This window comes from Oncorhynchus gorbuscha, linkage group LG12, assembly GCF_021184085.1.
Source record: "Oncorhynchus gorbuscha isolate QuinsamMale2020 ecotype Even-year linkage group LG12, OgorEven_v1.0, whole genome shotgun sequence".
NCBI lineage: Eukaryota > Metazoa > Chordata > Actinopteri > Salmoniformes > Salmonidae > Oncorhynchus > Oncorhynchus gorbuscha.
Genome location: NC_060184.1, coordinates 2,794,989 through 2,815,603, shown reverse-complemented (window position 1 = coordinate 2,815,603; position 20,615 = coordinate 2,794,989).

Below are 20,615 nucleotides of genomic sequence, written 5' to 3'. Positions count from 1 at the left end.
CGAACTGACATCATATTCATTAAGTACCACCACATATGTTCCATTGGTCAGATTACCAGAATATAGTTAATTTCCCCCCACCTTCTGATGTTCCCAGAATCTCTATGTTAACCAATGGGTTTGCAAATGTAACATCAGTAGGGTAGAGAGAGGAAAATGGTGGGAAGAGGTATTTATGACTGTCATAAACCTACCCCTCAGGCCAACGTCATGACTCTGTGAAACCAAACAAAGTGGGCCCTTACCAGAACACTGTGAAACCAACCAAGTGGGCCCTTATCAGAACACTGTGAAACCAACCAAGTGGGCCCTTACCCTTATCAGAACACTGTGAAACCAACCAAGTGGGCCCTTACCAGAACACTGTGAAACCAACCAAGTGGGCCCTTATCAGAACACTGTGAAACCAACCAAGTGGGCCCTTATCCTTATCAGAACACTGTGAAACCAACCAAGTGGGCCCTTACCCTTATCAGAACACTGTGAAACCAATGCAGTGGGCCCTTACCTGCTTCAATGACTGGCGGGCAGAAAAAGGGATACTGTGTGAGTTTGGGAATTCAACGAAAACAGAACCGATCGTCAGATCTATGGGACTTTTTATGGTTCAGTGAAAAACATGAATGGCTAAGAATATTGGATTAATGTTAGCAGCTACGCTTGACTCAGAGCTGTTTTAAACCAACATATCCCCCCCTCTCATTCTGGCATGGAGTATACAGAAGATCACTGAATTCACAACGAGCAACGATGTGTTTGTCGGCGTAATTAAAAAGTTGAGGGAAGAGGGGCGTGACAAAACTGGCCAACAGTGAACGGATACATATAGCATATAACTGTTGGCCAGCTAGTTAACCCTTGTGTGGTGTTCTGGTCTGTTGGACCCATTTTCAATGTTTCATTAAAGTAAAAGTATACAATTAATGATCTTTTCAACCTGAGACTCATTGGCCTTGGCTCATTTTCTGTGAATAACATTTAAAATAACACATTTTTATTGAGTGCACACTGTGCACCCCCCTACACATTTATATTACATATGTGGTTACCAGAGAGTAATACAAGTGTGGAAAAGTGTGTGTGTAGGTGAAAATAAGTAAAGATGAAACAAAAAGGTTTGCTGTGTGCCTTCACTCTGTCTTCCTCCTCCCTGGGCCTGATGTTTCAACATAGCACCAAGAACCTGTCTGTCTCTCTGTCTGACTCCCTGCCTGTCTACCTGTCTCCCTGTCTGACTCCATACCTGTCTGTCTCCCTGCCTGTCTGTCTATCTATCTCCCTGCCTGTCTGTCTATCTCCCTGCCTGCCTGTCTGTCTCCCTGCCTGTCTGTCTATCTTCCTGCCTGTCTGTCTATCTCCCTGCCTGCCTGTCTGTCTCCCTGCCTGTCTGTCTGTCTGCCTGTCTCCCTGCCTGTCTGTCTGTCTCCCTGCCTGTCTGCCTGTCTCCCACTTTTATCCCACTCTTTAGCCTTTGTAGTGTGTGAAACTACACAATGTCTTGCAGGAACCTGCACAATGTTAAAACAATACATTATTTCGATAAATTATTTTAATACATTGTGAAAAAAAAAATCTGTATTTTCCCACAATCTACCCCAGTCGGGTGCAAATCGGGGGATGGACACAACAAATAAATAGCTTTTCATGTGTGGCTCCTTACCACAATCAATCAGTATGGCAAAAATAATCTCTCCTCAGAGGGCCTTAAAAAACATTAATTTCAGAGAGAGAAGCTAGTGTGGAAGGAGAGTCTTCAGAGAGAGAAGCTGGTTTGGAAGGAGAGTCTTCAGAGAGAGAAGCTGGTTTGGAAGGAGAGTCTTCAGAGAGAGAAGCTGGTTTGGAAGGAGAGTCCTCAGAGAGAGAAGCTGGTTTGGAAGGAGAGTCTTCAGAGAGAGAAGCTAGTGTGGAAGGAGAGTCTTCAGAGAGAGAAGCTGGTTTGGAAGGAGAGTCTTCAGAGAGAGAAGCTGGTTTGGAAGGAGATTCTTCAGAGAGAGAAGCTCTTTTGGAAGGAGATTCTTCAGAGAGAGAAGCTAGTGTGGAAGGAGAGTTTTCAGAGAGAGAAGCTGGTTTGGAAGGAGAGTCTTCAGAGAGAGAAGCTGGTTTGGAAGGAGATTCTTCAGAGAGAGAAGCTCGTTTGGAAGGAGAGTCTTCAGAGAGAGAAGCTAGTGTGGAAGGAGAGTCTTCAGAGAGAGAAGCTGGTTTGGAAGGAGATTCTTCAGAGAGAGAAGCTCGTTTGGAAGGAGAGTCTTCAGAGAGAGAAGCTAGTGTGGAAGGAGAGTCTTCAGAGAGAGAAGCTGGTTTGGAAGGAGAGTTTTCAGAGAGAGAAGCTGGTTTGGAAGGAGAGTCTTCAGAGAGAGAAGCTAGTGTGGAAGGAGAGTCTTCAGAGAGAGAAGCTGGTTTGGAAGGAGAGTCTTCAGAGAGAGAAGCTGGTTTGGAAGGAGATTCTTCAGAGAGAGAAGCTCGTTTGGAAGGAGAGTCTTCAGAGAGAGAAGCTAGTGTGGAAGGAGAGTCTTCAGAGAGAGAAGCTGGTTTGGAAGGAGAGTGGTTTGGAAGAGAGAAGCTGGTTTGGAAGGAGAGTCTTCAGAGAGAGAAGCTGGTTTGGAAGGAGAGTCTTCAGAGAGAGAAGCTGGTTTGGAAGGAGAGTCTTCAGAGAGAGAAGCTGGTTTGGAAGGAGAGTCCTCAGAGAGAGAAGCTGGTTTGGAAGGAGAGTCCTCAGAGAGAGAAGCTGGTTTGGAAGGAGAGTCCTCAGAGAGAAGCTGGTTTGGAAGGAGAGAGAGCTAGTTTGGAAGGAGAGTCCTCAGAGAGAGAAGCTGGTTTGGAAGGAGAGTCTTCAGAGAGAGAAGCTGGTTTGGAAGGAGAGTCCTCAGAGAGAGAAGCTGGTTTGGAAGGAGAGTCCTCAGAGAGAGAAGCTGGTTTGGAAGGAGAGTCTTCAGAGAGAGAAGCTAGTTTGGAAGGAGAGTCTTCAGAGAGAGAAGCTAGTTTGGAAGGAGAGTCTTCAGAGAGAGAAGCTAGTTTGGAAGGTGCACTTTCCCCTTTGGAAGATGAAGAACTTTCTGAATTTGAGGATCATGTCCCTGTCAATTAGGAGTCTGACAGTGAGTATAGAGGTACTGCATTACAGGAAGCTTGGTCCCAGAGATGCACTGGGCAGCACCCTCTGTAGTGCCTTACGGTAGGATGCCAAGCAGTTGCCGTACCAGGCAGGGACGCATTAGTTTCAATGTTGCAAGGGGTTTGGCAGGTTACAAAAAAAATCTGAAATTAGGGTCACAAGTGTGGATTATGCCTAGATGGGTATTTAGGTTAGCACTCATTTTTTTAAATTGTTGCATTGAACAGAGAACAATATAATAAAAACAAGCTTGCATGGGCATCAGATGTTTGCCAACAAAGGAGATGATCATGGACTTCAGGAATCAGCAGAAGGAGCACCCCCCCCACCCACCCACATCAACAGGACAGTAGTGTAGAGGGTGGTAAGTTTTAAGTTCCTCGGCGTACACATCAACGACAAACTGAAATGGTCCACCCACACAGACAGCGTGGTGAAGAAGGCGCAGCAGCGCCTCTTCAACCTCAGGAGGCTGAAGAAATGCGAATTGACACCTAAAACAGTCACAAACTTTTACAGTTGCACAATCGAGAGCATCCTGTCGGGCTGTATCACCACCTGGTATGGCAACTGCACCGCCCACAACCGTAGGGCTCTCCAGAGGGTAGTGAGGTCTGCACAACGCATCACCGGGGGCAAACTACCTGCCCTCCTGGACACCTACACCACCGGAAGTATCAGGAAGGCCAAAAAGATCATCAAGGACAACAACCACCCGAGCCACTGCCTGTGCACCCTGCTACCACCCAGAAGGCGAGGTCGGTACAGGTGCATCAAAGCTGGGAACGAGAGACTGAAAAACAGCTTCTATCTCAAGGCCATCAGACTGTTAAACAGCCATCAATAACACAGAGAGGCAGCTGCCAACATACTGACTCAAATCACTGGCCACTTTAATACATGGATTAAATAAAGGTATCACTAGTCACTTTAAATAATGTTTACATATCCTACATTACTCATCTCATATGTATATACTATACTCAATAACATCTACTGCATCTTGCCTATGCCGCATCGCTCGTCCACATACATGTATGTACTGCTAACCATGTGTAACTGACCAAGAGAATTTGATTTGATACACTGTGACCATGAAACAAATATTCTTTCGAGTAGCTAGGATGAATGATCCTCTCTCTGGTAGCTAGGATGAATGTTCCTCTCTCTGGTTGCTAGGATGAATGATCCTCTCTCTGGTAGCTAGGATGAATGTTCCTCTCTCTGGTTGCTAGGATGAATGTTCCTCTCTCTGGTAGCTAGAATGAATGATCCTCTCTCCGGTAGCTAGGATGAATGATCCTCTCTCTGGTAACAAGCGACCACTTAGATGTGGTAATTTTCACTTTTTCATACATTTTTTTAATGTTTTGGAATTACGTATACTGAGGCATTTGTGAAAATTCTATAAGGATTAAATTGTGGGAAAGCGGCCGTGTGATTGGAAAATGAATAGGCACTGCAATAAATACAACTGAATAAAACCATCTGTCTCTTCCAGGACCGAGTCTATACAGACCGGTGGGCTATATACAATCAGAGATACAGTAGGCCTTTATACAAACAAGCCATTTGCCTCATGGGCCTGGCATCATTCACTATGAACTGGACTGTGTGTTTACAGGCAGTAGGGCCTGTCATCATTCACTATGAACTGGACTGTGTGTTTACAGGCAGTAGGGCCTGTCATCATTCACTCTGAACTGGACTGTGTGTTTACAGGCAGTAGGGCCTGTCATCATTCACTATGAACTGGACTGTGTGATTACAGGCAGTAGGGCCTGTCATCATTCACTATGAACTGGACTGTGTGTTTACAGGCAGTAGGGCCTGTCATCATTCACTATGAACTGGACTGTGTGTTTACAGGCAAGTAGGACCTGTCATCATTCACTATGAACTGGACTGTGTGTTTACAGGCAGTAGCAACAGCGTGACTTTAGATCATTAGAACACATTCACCAAAAGCCACAAATACATTTCTGCAAATATGTCAACACCACAGGAGTCCTGTTACATTAGGGAACTTTGCAGTCCCCATTGATCAAACAACCACGATAATAATAGACTCTTTCTTTCCCTCAGCTACGCACGTCAACAACAACAAGATCAACAACTAATGCTAGCCAGAGCAATAGGAGCTAAAATCTTTCCAAGTTAACTGGCTAAAGTTGGCTAGCTAGCTAACTACTTCCAGACACAAATGAGAGAGCACCTCATTCTGACCATTTTACTTGCCATAACAGAGCTGATTTGGCTGTTTACATGTTATCTAGATTGTTCTTGACTAACGATTACTATTTTTTTGTCAATGTCTTTAACATTCAGCAAGTGTTGCACGTTCGTAAATTCCGCAGTTGTTCTGCCCTCTGGAACACTTTAGATGAGAGTGCTCTGAAATCAGAGTAGATAGCAAGAGTGGATTTGCAAACGCAAGAGATATGCTAACTGAATAACAGTCGTTCAAGTTCTTGCTAGCTAACCAAATGACACCTCCACCTCTTGCTGTGTGTAGCCTCCGAAAAACGATACGAGGGCAAACAGTCAGTCACTCATCCACTCTTTAAACGGCTTGACATCCTCCCAGCAGCTAGCTAGTCAGGCTCCGTGATTTCATCTTGCTACATAAAGACCTGCATAAATAGATATGCTAGCCTATTAGCCATGCTATGACTGACTTGTGATCATTGCTAGGTTGATTGTATTGACATTCCCAGCCTTATCCATAGTTGTCCGTTTCTATTCAGAATATTGTACGTCATGGAACGTTGAAGCAAATATAACCTTTTTTTTTTTAAACTTCTCATAAAGTTGATTTTGTAGCTTAAAACTGGGAAATGTAATATATTTGTTTTACTGATATTTATGATTCTGTTTGTTTCATATCTGCAAAGTAGTTAATACGCTGTTAGTTCAAAACTTTAAACGTGTTTGTTTCATATCTGCAAAGTAGTTAATACGCTGTTAGTTCAACTTTAAACGTGTTTGTTTCATATCTGCAAAGTAGTTAATACGCTGTTAGTTCAACTTTAAACGTGTTTGTTTCATATCTGCAAAGTAGTTAATACGCTGTTAGTTCAACTTTAAACGTAAACAGCACATGATAAAAATCGTGCATCACAAATAGCCTACTAACCAACACTTCGGACAGTACTTTTTCAATACCCATGGTTGTCTTAGTTAATTAACATTTACTGATATAAGTTGAAACATCTTTACCGGCTACCGATGTAGTTCTTCTGTTAGCTGCTCCATGGCAGAACCCACTCGGGCTGCATGCAGATGTAATTCCGCTGAAACTGTGTGAATATATTTCAGGTGCTTTGTAATTGTAATTGCTACATTGTTAAAAGACGTAAAACTCCCCTCCACTTTTTTGAAATGCAACAGTAGGGATTAAGAAGTGAGTATAAGAAATGCCACTAAAAAAAGGTGGGTACAGGGTTTATACCTGCGTTTACCCTCCACTACACTACTGGCCCTTAGAGTTTACCCTCCACTACACCACTGGCCCTTAGTGTTTATCCTCCACTACACTACTGGCCCTTAGTGTTTACCCTCCACTACACCACTGGCCCTTAGAGTTTACCCTCCACTACACCACTGGCCCTTAGTGTTTACCCTCCAGTACACTACTGGCCCTTAGTGTTTACCCTCCACTACAACACTGACACTTAGTGTTTACCCTCCACTACACCACTACACCACTGGCCCTTAGTGTCTACCCTCCACTACACCACTACACTACTGGCCCTTAGTGTTTACTCTCCACTACACCACTGACCCTAAGTGTTTACCCTCCACTACACCACTGACCCCTAGTGTTTACCCTCCACTACACCACTGACCCTTAGTGTTTACCCTCCACTACACCACTGGCCATTTGTGTTTACTCTCCACTACACCACTACACCACTGACCCTTAGTGTTTACCCTCCACTACACCACTGACCTTAAGTGTTTACCCTCCACTACACCACTGGCCATTTGTGTTTACCCTCCACTACACCACTGGCCATTTGTGTTTACCCTCCACTACACCACTGGCCCTTTGTGTTTACCCTCCACTACACCACTGACCCTTAGTGTTTACCCTCTACTACCCCACTGACCCCTAGTATTTACCCTCCACTACACCACTGGCCCGTAGTGTTTACCCTCCACTACACCACTGACCCTTAGTGTTTACCATCCACTACACCACTGACCCTTAGTGTTTACCCTCCACTACACCACTGACCCTAAGTGTTTACCCTCCACTACACCACTGACCCCTAGTGTTTACCCTCCACTACACCACTGACCCTTAGTGTTTACTCTCCACTACACCACTGACCCTAAGTGTTTACCCTCCACTACACCACTGGTCATTTGTGTTTACTCTCCACTACACCACTACACCACTGACCCTTAGTGTTTACCCTCCACTACACCACTGGCCCTTAGTGTTTACTCTCCACTACACCACTACACCACTGACCCTTAGTGTTTACCCTCCACTACACCACTGACCCTTAGTGTTTACCCTCCACTACACCACTGGCCATTTGTGTTTACCCTCCACTACACCACTGGCCATTTGTGTTTACCCTCCACTACACCACTGGCCATTTGTGTTTACCCTCCACTACACCACTAACCCTTAGTGTTTACCCTCCACTACACCACTGACCCCTAGTGTTTACCCTCCACTACACCACTGACCCTTAGTGTTTACTCTCCACTACACCACTGACCCTAAGTGTTTACCCTCCACTACACCACTGGCCATTTGTGTTTACCCTCCACTACACCACTGGCCCTTTGTGTTTACCCTCCACTATACCACTGGCCCTTAGTGTTTACCCTCCACTACACCACTGGCCCTTTGTGTTTACCCTCCACTACACTACTGGCCCTTTGTGTTTACCCTCCACTACACCACTGGCCCTTAGTGTTTACTCTCCACTACACCACTACACCACTGACCCTTAGTGTTTACCCTCCACTACACCACTGACCCTAAGTGTTTACCCTCCACTACACCACTGGCCATTTGTGTTTACCCTCCACTACACCACTGGCCCTTTGTGTTTACCCTCCACTACACCACTGGCCCTTAGTGTTTACCCTCCAAAACACACTGGCCCTTAGTGTTTACTCTCCACTACACCACTACACCACTGACCCTTAGTGTTTACCCTCCACTACACCACTGATCCTTAGTGTTTACCCTCCACTACACCACTGGCCCTTAGTGTGTACCCTCCACTACATTACTGGCTCTTAGTGTTTACCCTCCACTACACCACTGACCCTTTGTGTTTACCCTCCACTACACCACTACACTACTGACCCTTAGTGTTTACCCTCCACTACACCACTACACCACTGACCCTTTGTGTTTACCCTCCACTACACCACTACACTACTGACCCTTAGTGTTTACCCTCCACTACACCACTGACCCTTTGTGTTTACCCTCCACTACACCACTACACTACTGACCCGTAGTGTTTACCCTCCACTACACTACTGACCCTTAGTGTTTACCCTCCACTACACCACTACACTACTGGCCCTTAGTGTTTACCTTCCACTACACCACTGGCCCTTTGTGTGCTACAAAAAGTGCACTCTCCTACATGAGGCTGATAGATTCACCACTATGCAAACATGTCTATAATATATACTCTATTAATGTTTCCAGAAATTACTGTATATATTTGTCCTGGTGAAGCGATTTCATGCGCTGACTGAATGGAAGCTGCTAATTCGTTTTTTACTGCGCTGGACTCGAGAACAGGACTCTACATAACTGCTGTCAGATGACATGCCGTGATTTGTATTTTATTAGGGATCCCTGCAGCTACTCTTTCTGGGATTCGAAAACATTAAGACACTTACATGAAATAAAAGATAAAACTCTACATTATATAACACTGTATTATTCAGTGTAGTCAGTGGAGGAAAAACCATAGTGATGGGGAAAAAAAGTATGACAAATAAAACTGACAATCATTTTGGGATCCTTTTGTCGTGACTTTACTTTAACATCAATCTGAAGACTGTTATTTATCTAATTACATAACTATGTTTATTTGTTACCAATTCAATGAATCATGTATCAATGAACTCATTAGGATTTGTGGCACCACAGAATAGTTCTTTAAAGTGTTACCATCTCCCGAATGAACTCATTAGGATTTGTGGCACCACAGAATAGTTCTTTAAAGTGTTACCATCTCCCGAATGAACTCATTAGGATTTGTGGCACCACAGAATAGTTTTTTAAAGTGTTACCATAGTTACAGAATAGTTCTCCATCTCCCGAATGAAACTCTAAAGGTCTTGACCTATCACATCTGTAAAAATACAAATTAATAATCGTAATCTCATATCATATCATCATACTGAACAATCGTAACCTCCTTACGTCTGCAAAAAAACAGCCTTGCTTAAACTTCAGTACTACACAAATTGGTTTAATTATTTATTTACTATCTAACTACATGGTAACACAAGATAAACATACACACTTTTCATCGGTTATTGACTGGAGACGTAATATGCTGAAAACAAAAACAGGTCCCTAGTGGAATGACAAGGACATTGATGCTTGTTAAAGAAGAGATAGAGAGGGAGGGAGAGAGAGGGACAGAGATTGGTACATTTAGAAACTACTCTCACCTACAGCAACCATATACTTTGCACACGAACCTTCGCCCACTTCGAATAAGAAATCATGAATGTATTTTACGTGGAATGCCTGGAATCGCCGGGGGACAGCCTTGGAAAGAGTGTTCACCTTCCAGCAGAACAATGCTTTATGGCCTTCCTGCTAAAGCAACACGCTGGCGGCAGCGTAGCCTAGTGGTTAGAGCGTTGGACTAGTAACCGGAAGGTTGCGAGTTCAAACCCCCGAGCTGACAAGGTACAAATCTGTCGTTCTGACCCTGAACAGGGCAGTTAACCCACTGTTCCCAGGCCGTCATTGAAAATAAGAATGTGTTCTTAACTGACTTGCCTGGTTAAATAAAGGTCAAATAAAATAAATAAGGGGAAACTTTCAAATGTCTTGGGATGGCCTAGTCAAAGCCCAGACCTCAATCCAATTGAGACTTGAAGATTCAAATCAAATCAAAATCAAATCAAAATGTATTTGTCACACACACATGGTTAGCAGATGTTAATGCGAGAGTAGCGAAATGCTTGTGCTTCTAGTTCCGACAATGCAGTAATAACCAACAAGTAATCTAACCTAACAATTCCAGAACTACTACCTTATACACACAAGTGTAAAGTTATAAAGAATATGTACATAAAGATATATGAATGAGTGATGGTACAATGTTAGTGGTGGCTGTTGTGGTGGCTGTGGTGGCTGTTTAACAGTCTGATGGCCTTGAGATAGAAGCTGTTTCTTTTTCAGTCTCTCGGTCCCAGCTTTGATGCACCTGTACTGACCTCGCCTTCTGGATGATAGCGGGGAGAACAGGCAGTGGCTCGGGTGGTTGTTGTCCTTGATGATCTTTATGGCCTTCCTGTAACATCGGGTGGTGTAGGTGTCCTGGAGGGCAGGTAGTTTGCCCCTGGTGATGCGTTGTGCAGACCTCACTACCCTCTAGAGAGCCTTACGGTTGGCTTACACCACACTCCGAGGGCCCTCACCTCTCTGTAGGCCGTCTCGTCGTTGTTGGTAATCAAGCCTACCACTGTAGTGTCATCAGCAAACTTAATGATTGAGTTGGAGGTGTGCGTGGCCACGCAGTCGTCGGTGAACAGGGAGTACAGGAGAGGGCTCAGAACGCACCCTTGTGGGGCCCCAGTGTTGAGGATCAGCGGGGTGGAGATGTTGTTAGCTACCCTCACCACCTGACGGCGGCCCGATTGCTGTACACCAGCTGAACCCATCCAACTTGAAGAATGGGAAACAAATCCCAGTGGCTCGATGTGCCAAGCTTTTAAAGAGACATACCCCAAGAGACGTGTGACTGTAATTGCTGCAAAAAATGTGTCTCCACAATGTATTGAATATTTATGCACGCTCAAGTTTTCTGTTTTTTTGTCTTATTTATTTTTTGTTTCACAATAAAAAACTATTTTACATCTTCAAAGTGGTAGGCATGTTGTGTAAATCAAATGATACACCCCCCAAAAAAAAAATATATATTTTAATTACAAGTTGTAAGGCAGCAAAATATTAAAAATGTCAATGGGGGTGAACACTTTCACTAGCCACTGTACCTTAATGGGACTCACAAGTTCCTCACATGATACGCGTTTGTTTGGTTGAGTGGGAAACATTCCCAAACCAAATGCCAGTTTAATGTTCCTGAGGTTTGGGGTTATATTCTTCTTTGCCATGGGACACAACCTCTATCTTCATTGGCTTTCCCACACGGGCTTCTTCTATCTCCTTTGGCTGTCCCACACTGTCTCCTATCTCCTTTGGCTGTCACACACGGTCTCCTTCTATCTCCTTTGACTGTCCCACACTGTCTCCTTCTATCTCCTTTGGCTGTCCCACACGGTCTCCTTCTATCTCCTTTGGCTGTCCCACACGGTCTCCTTCTATCTCCTTTGACTGTCCCACACGGTCTCCTTCTATCTCCTTTGGCTGTCCCACACGGTCTCCTTCTATCTCCTTTGGCTGTCCCACACGGTCTCCTTCTATCTCCTTTGGCTGTCCCACACGGTCTCCTTCTATCTCCTTTGGCTGTCCCACACTGTCTCCTTCTATCTCCTTTGACTGTCCCACACGGTCTCCTTCTATCTCCTTTGGCTGTCCCACATGGTCTCCTTCTATCTCCTTTGGCTGTCCCACACGGTCTCCTTCTATCTCCTTTGGCTGTCCCACACGGTCTCCTTCTATCTCCTTTGGCTGTCCCACACGGTCTCCTTCTATCTCCTTTGGCTGTCCCACACGGTCTCCTTCTATCTCCTTTGGCTGTCCCTTCTATCTCCTTTGGCTCTCCTTCTATCTCCTTTGGCTGTCCCACACGGTCTCCTTCTATCTCCTTTGGCTGTCCCACACTGTCTCCTTCTATCTCCTTTGACTGTCCCACACGGTCTCCTTCTATCTCCTTTGGCTGTCCCACTTTGGCTGTCCCACACGGTCTCCTTCGATCTCCTTTGGCTGTCCCACACGGTCTCCTTCTATCTCCTTTGGCTGTCCCACACGGTCTCCTTCTATCTCCTTTGGCTTTCCCACACGGTCTCCTTCTATCTCCTTTGGCTGTCCCACACGGTCTCCCTCTATCTCATGTTTCTAATATAGAAATAAAGCTTCTGAACATGATTCCACTTTAATGATGTCCCATTCATTCTGATTGTGGTGAGGTACAGTATTTATACTGAACGGTATTTATACTGAACAGTGTTTATACTGAACGGTGTTTAGACTGAACGGTGTTTATACTGAATGGTGTTTATACTGAATGGTGTTTATACTGAATGGTGTTTATACTGAACGTTCAGTATAAACACCGTTCAGTATAAACACCATTCAGTATAAACACCGTTCAGTCTAAACACCGTTCAGTCTAAACACCGTTCAGTATAAACACTGTTCAGTATAAACACCATTCAGTATGAACACCATTCAGTCTAAACACTGTTCAGTATAAACACCGTTCAGTATAAACACCGGTGTTTATACTGAACAGTGTTTAGACTGAATGGTGTTTATACTGAACAGTGTTGAGACTGAACGGTGTAACGGTGTTTATACTGAACGGTGTTGAGGCTGAACAGAACAGTGTGTGTGTGTTCCCTGAACCTTTTCTCCCTCCCTCCCTCCTTGTCCTCCCGCCCGCCGTCTTCCCTCACTGCGTCCCTTCTCCCTCTCTTCTTGCCTTCCCCCCCCCGTGTCCCTGCCAGCCTCCCTCCCTCCATCCCTCATCTCTCTATGAAGTCTGGCTTTAGGCCTGTATACCCATAGGTAGAATAATATCATATTGATTAATGAATGCATATCCAGGTGCTCCAACAGTAAATAATGGTGAGGAGAGCAGAGAGATAGTCACAACATCAAGGCTACACCCCTCTCCTCTCTGTAGAGTACAGCTTTGTGTGTGTGTCTGTCTGATGGATAGGCCAGCCAACAGAATCAATGCTACAGGACAATACACACACCGTGGAAGAACGCGCAATATCAAATGTGTGTGCGCACACACACACACACACACACACACGCACGCACGCACGCAGACACACACACACGCACACATGCGCACACACACACACGCACGCACGCACGCGCACACACACACACACACACACACACACACACACACACACACACACACACACACACACACACACACACACACACACACACACACACACACACACACACACACTTTGGCATTGAATGCATTCCTAAACACATACACGTACAGACACAAGCTACGCCAATGAATTGTTAATATATACACACACACTGGACATTCGGATGGCCTCTGCCTGCCATTCAACAGAAATTTCACCTTCCTGTCAGAGGAATTAAGAGGGAACGTGGTCAGAAAGAAAAAAACACAATCGCCACAAAAACGCAGTTAATTTAATGAGTTGAGGTGTGTGTGTGTGTGTGTGTGTGTGTGTGTGTGTGTGTGTGTGTGTGTGTGTGTGTGTGTGTGTGTGTGTGTGTGTGTGTGTGTGTGTGTGTGTGTGTGTGTGTGTGTGTGTGTGTGTGTGTGTGTGTGTGTGTGTGTGTGTGTGTGTTGGTGTGTGTGTTAATCATGTTGTCTCTGAGTAGACTAGGTTAGTTAATGTTATCTCCTCTGAGAAGACTAGGCTAGCTAATAATGTTATCTCTGAGTAGACTAGGTTATCTCTGTATAGATTTATCTCCTCCTAGATAAGTCTAGGCAAGTTAATCATGTTATCTCTGAGTAGACTAGATTAGTTAATGTTATCTCCTCTGAGATAAGTCTAGGCAAGTTAATCATGTTATCTATAAGAAGACTAGGTTAGTTAATGTTATCTCTTGTGACGTGTGTGTAGGTGGCAGTGAAGGCGCAGAATCAAACTTGGAGTAGTTTAATAACGTAAAACACAAACTCCAAAACCAAAACACATAATAAAATAAATGTGGTTACAGGAACCCGTCGCTCACCAATACATAAAGGACATGAGCTGAAACAGAGGGTTTAATACACAACATGGGATTGGAACCAGGTGTATAGGAAGACAAGACAAAACCAATGGAAAATGAAAAATGGATCAACGATGACTAGAAGACCGGTGACGTCGACCGCTGAACACCACCCGAACAAGGAGAGGCATCGACTTCGGTAGAAGTCGTGACAGTCCCTCCCCCCCTGACGCGCGGCTCCAGCAGTGGCCTCGGGGACGTCCCGGAGGCCGAGGTGCAGGGCGATCCGAATGGAGACGGTGGAACTCTCGCAGCAGGGACAGAACTAACATGTTCTCCACCAGAACCCAGCATCTCTACTCTGGACCATACCCCTCCCGGTCCATGAGGTACTGAAGGACCCTCGCCCGACGTCTCGAATCCAAGAAGGATCGCCGGGACCCCCTCGATGTCCAGAGGGGTGGGAGGAACCTCCCGTACCTTAGCCCCCTGGAGCTGGCCAGCCACCATCGGCCTGAGGAGAGACACATGGAACGAGGGGTCAATACGGTAATTGGGGGGAACCTATAACATACCTCGTTCACTCTCCTCAGGACTTTAAACGGCCCCACAAACCGTGGACCCATCTTACAGGCTGGGCAGGCGGAGGGGCAGGTTTCGTGTCGAGAGCCAGACCCTGTCCCTCCGGTGTGAACACCGGGGTCTCACTGCGGTGACGGCCTGCGCCAACTTTCTGGCACAGTACAGCGCGCTGAAGGTGGACGTGGGGGGCGTCCCATGTTTCCTCCGTGTGCCGGAACCAGTCGTCCACCCCCGGTCCTGGCAATAAGACCTCAGAAACCTACCCACATCCTGGTTAACCTCTTGAGACTAGGGGGCAGTATTTTGATGTTTGGATGAAAAACGTACCCGAATGAAACTCCCTATTTTCTCAGGCCCAGAAGCTAGAATATGCAAATAATTGGCAGATTATGATAGAAAACACTCTAAAGTTTCCAAAATGGTCGAAATATTGTCTGTGAGTATAACAGAACTGATATTGCAGGTGAAAACCTGAGGAAAATCCAACCAGGAAGTGCTGTTTTCCTGAAAGCTCTGTTCCATTGCATGCCTTCCCTCCATTTAAAGGGATATCAACCAGATTCCTTTCCCTATGGCTTCCACATGGTGGGAACAGTCTTTAGACATAGTTTCAGGCTTTTATTCTGAAAAACGAGTGAGTATGATCACATCTCGTCAGTTGATAGCTGTGTGTCCCCAGAGTTTTGCACGAGCAACTTGGAGCAGACCTTTTCTCTCTCTCTCATATTGAAAAAGCTACCGTCCGGTTGAAATATGATCGATTATTCATTGTAAAAAAACAAAATGAGAATTGATTATTAAAAACCTTTGACATGTTTCTATGAACTTTACAGATACTATTTGGAATTTTCATCTGCCCGTCGTGACCTGCACGAGCCTGTGGATTACTGAACAAAACACACCGACCAAATGGAGGTTTTTGGATATAAAAATATTCTTTATGGAACAAAACAAACATTAATTGTGTAACTGGGAGTCTCGTGAGTGCAAACATCTGAAGATCATGAAAGGTAGGCGATTCATTTTATTGCTTTTCTGACTTTCGTGACCAATCTACTTGGCTGCTAGCTGTTTGAAATGTTTTGTCTGCTGAGAGAGCTGTCCTAACATAAACACTTGGTTTGCTTTCGCTGTAAAGCTTTTTTGAAATCTGATGGGTGGATTAACAACAAGCTAAGCGGTGTTTTGGTATATTGCACCTGTGAAACGAAAATTATCCCGAAATGGGATGGGTGCGCCAAGAAGTTAACTCTCTCCAGCTGCCCGTTACTCTCGGGGTGAGGTACGGTGAGGTACCGTGAGGTATGGTGAGGTACGGTGAGGTACCTGAGGTAAGGCTGACTGAGATCTCAAGACGTTCCATGAACGCCTTCCAGACCCTTAATGGGAACTGGAGACCACGATCAGACACTATATACTCAGGTACCCCGTTGTGCCGGAAGACGTGTGTAAACAGGGCCCCCGCAGTTTGTAGGGCCGTAGGGAGACCAGGCAAAGAGAGGAGACGACAGGACTTAGAAAACGGATCCACAATGATCAGGATCGTGGTGTTACCCTGCGAAGGTGGAAGATCGGTTATGAAATCCACCAACAGGTTCGACCACGGCCATTGTGGAACGGGTAGGGGTTGTAACTTACCTCTGGGCAGGTGTCTAGGAGCCTTGCACTGGGCGCACACTGAGCAGGAGCAAACATAAAACTCATCTACCAAGGATTGGAAGACTGATGGATCATTCTTCAACCCATACAGCATGATGAGGTACTCATAACGCCCTGACGTGGTACTAAATGCCATCTTCCACTTGTCTCCTTCTTGGATACACACCAGGTTGCATTGACTCAATCACTGTGGCGATAAGAGGTAACTGTACCTGACCGTGATTTCATTGAGACATCGATAATCAATGCAGAGGCGCAGACCTTGAGGAGACGAGTGAAGAAACTCGAGGAGACGGGTGAAGTGGAGGACCGAATGTACCCCTGATGCAGGGATTCTGAGACATATGTCTCCATAGCCACCTTCTCTGCTTACGACAGGGGATACACATGACTCCTGGGAAGTGCAGCGTCTACCTGGAGATTTATTGCACAATCCCCCCCGTCGATCGGGTGGTAATTGAGTCGCCTTCTTTTTACAGAAGGTGAGAGCAAATCGGTATATTCTGGGGGAATGTGCAAGGTGGAGACCTGGTCTGGCCTTTCCACCGTAGTAGCACCAACGGAAACACCTAAACACCTACCTGAGCAATTTCGTGACCACTCCGTGAGAGCCCTCTGTGGCCAAGAAACAATGGGATAGACAAGCTAACCAGGGTAGGCCCAGCACCATGGGATACGCAGGAGAGTCAATAAGGAAAATACTATAGTTTCCATGTGACCCCCCTGCGTAACCATACTCATAGGAGCGGTGGCCTCCCCGATAAGCCCTGGCGACTCTCTAAGGCAGAAAGGCACATCCACAGGAACAATAGGGGTCCGTAAATTGTGAGCTAATGCTTTATCAATGAAATTCCCAGCTGAGCCTGAATCTACTAGCGCCTTATGCTGGGAACGCGGAGAAAATTTGGAAAAAGTGACAGACACAAATATATGTGCGACAGAGGGCACTGAGTGAGAATGGTGCCGATCACCTGGGGTGACGCAAGAGCGCCCTGCCTGCTGCTTCGATTCCCAGAGGAACCAACCCGGCACCGCCCAGCAGTGTGCCCTCTGTGGCCACAGACAGTGCATGAGCGGGAACCCCCTCCGTTCTCCCTGCGCACTGTCCCTCCCAGGTCCATGGGTATCGGAGAGGGGGTGCGGGAGGATGGAACCACTAGACCCCGATCTGGATGTCCGAGAGTAGCCAGCAGGTTGTCCAGCCGGATGGACATGTCCACCAGCAGGTCGAAGGTGAGGGTGGTGTCTCTGCAGGCCAGCTCCTGATGGAAGTCCTTGCGCAGACTGCAGCGGTAATGGTCAATCAGTTGTTCTATCCCGCATCGGCTGCCAGGGTCCTAAACTCCAGGGCAAATATATAAAAGATGGCTCTGGAGGAGATGGCCGCTGTCTTGCAGTCTCCTAACCAATTGTGCTATTATGTGTTTTTTTTGCAATATTTGTAAATTATTTTGTACATAATGTTTCTGCAACCGTATCTTACGTCAGAAAAGAGCTTCTGGATATCAGGACAGCGATCACTCACCTCGGATTAGACAAAGAGCTTCTGGATATCAGGACAGCGATCACTCACCTCGGATTAGACAAAGAGCTTCTGGATATCAGGACAATCACTCACCTCGATTAGACAAAGAGCTTCTGGATATCAGGACAGAGATCACTCACCTCGGATTAGACAAAGAGCTTCTAGATATCAGGACAGAGATCACTCACCTCGGATTAGACAAAGAGCTTCTGGATATCAGGACAGCGATCACTCACCTCGGATTAGACAAAGATCTTCTGGATATCAGGACAGCGATCACTCACCTCGGATTAGACAAAGAGCTTCTGGATATCAGGACAGCGATCAACATTTTTCTTCAACAGCAACAACAGCAGCAAGCAGGACTCACACGATATTCTCCAAACAACCCACAGGGGAGACATCCCAATTATTTGCAAAAGGAAGCGATGCAGAGGATGAAGAGCCAGAAGACAACTAGGAACGTTACCATCAATATTATTCGCCACCTTGCAATCATTGGACAACAAGGTAAGATAATGGTAAGATAATATCCAACGGGACATAAAAAACTGTAATATAAACTGTAATATCCTATGTTTCACGGGGTCGTGGCTGAATGACGACATGGATATTCAGGTAGTGGAATACACGCTGCACCGGCAGGATAGAACAGCGCACTCCGGTAAGACGAGGGGGTGCGGTCTGCGCATATTTGTAAACAACAGCTGATGCACGAAACCTAAGGAAGTCTCTAGATTTTGCCTGCCTGAAGTTGAGTATACTGTGATAAACTGCAGGCCACACTACTTGCCTAGAGAGTTCTCAACTATACTTTTCGTGGCTGTTTATTTACCACCACAGACATATGCTGGCATTAAGACCACACTCAGTCAGCTGTATAAGAAAATAAGCAAAGAGGAAACCACTCACCCAGAGGTGGCGCTCCTAGTGGCCGGAGACTTTAATGCAGGGTACCTTAAATCAGTTCTACCAAATCTCTATCAACATGTTAAATGTGCAACCAGAGGGAAAAAAATTCTAGATCACCTGTACTCCACACTCAGAGATGCGTACAAAGCTCTCCCTTGCCCTCCATTTGGTAAATCCAACCACAACTCTATCCTCCTGATTCCTGCTTACAAGCAAAAATTAAAGCAGGAAGCACCAGTGACTCGGTCTTTTAAAAAGTGGTCAGATGAAGCAGATGCTAAACTACAGGACTGTTTTGCTATCAAAGACTGGAACATGTTCCGGGATTCTTCCAGTTGACATTGAGGAATACACCACATCAGTCACAGGTTTTATCAATAAGTGTATTGGGGATGTCGTCCCCAGAGTGACTGTACGTACATACCCCAACCAGAAGCCATGGATTACAGGCAACATTCGCACTGAGCTAAAGGATAGAGCTGCCGCTTTCAAGGTGCGGGACTCTAACCCGGAAGCTTACAAGAAATCCTGCTATGCCCTGCAACAAACCATCAAACAGGCAAAGCATCAATACAGGGCTAAGACGCTCGTCAGATGAGCCAGGGCTTGCAAACTATTACAGACTACAAAGGGAATCACAGCCGCGAGCTGCCCAGTGACACAAGCCTACCAGACGAGCAAAATCACTTCTATGCTCACTTCGAGGCCAGCAACACTGCATGAGAGCCGTGTTGAGAGCATGAGAGCATCAGCTGTTCCAAACGACTGTGTGATCACGCTCTCCGTAGCCGATGTCAGTAAGACCTTTCAACACGTCAACACAAGACTGCGGGGCCAGACGGATTACCAGGACGTGTGCCCCGGGCATGTGCTGACCAACTGGCAGGTTTCTTCACTGGCATTTTCAACATTTCCCTGATTGAGTCTGCAATACCAACATGCTTCAAGCAGATCACCATAGTCCCTGTGCCCAAGAACACAAAGGCAACCTACCTAAATGACTACAGACCCGTAGTACTCACGTCTGTAGCCATGAAGTGCTTTGAAAGGCTGGTAATTTTATTTTGTACCTTTATTTGATTAGGCAAGTCAGTTAATAAGAGCAAATTCTTACTTTCAATGATGGCCTAGGAACAGTGGGTTGACTGCCTTCTACAGGGGCAGAACAACAGATTTGCACCTTGTCAGCTTGGCGATTCAAACTAGCAACCTTTCGGTTACTAGCCCAACGCTCTAACCACTAGGCTACCCTGCCACCCCAACCACTAGGCTACCCTGCCACCAGAAATTGCTCACATCAACACCATTATCCCAGAAACCCTAGATCCACCGCCCAAACATATCCACAGATGATGCAATCTCTATTGCACCCCACACTGCCCGTTCCCACCTGGACAAAAGGAACACCTATGTGAGAATGCTGTTTATTGACTACAGCTCAGCGTTCAACACCAGAGTATCCTCAAAGCTCATCACCAAGCTAAGGATCCTGGGACTAAAAACCTCCCTTTGCAACTGGACTTCCTGACAGGCCGCCCCCAGGTGGTGATCCTCAACACTGGAGCTCCCCAGGGGTGCATGCTCAGTCCCCTCCTTGTACTCTCTGTTCACCCACGAATGCATGGCCAGGCACGACTCCAACACCATCATTACGTTTGCTGACGACAACGACGAGACAGCCTATAGGAAGGAGATCAGAGACCTGGCCAGGTGGTGCCAGAATAACAACCTATCCCTCAATGTAACCA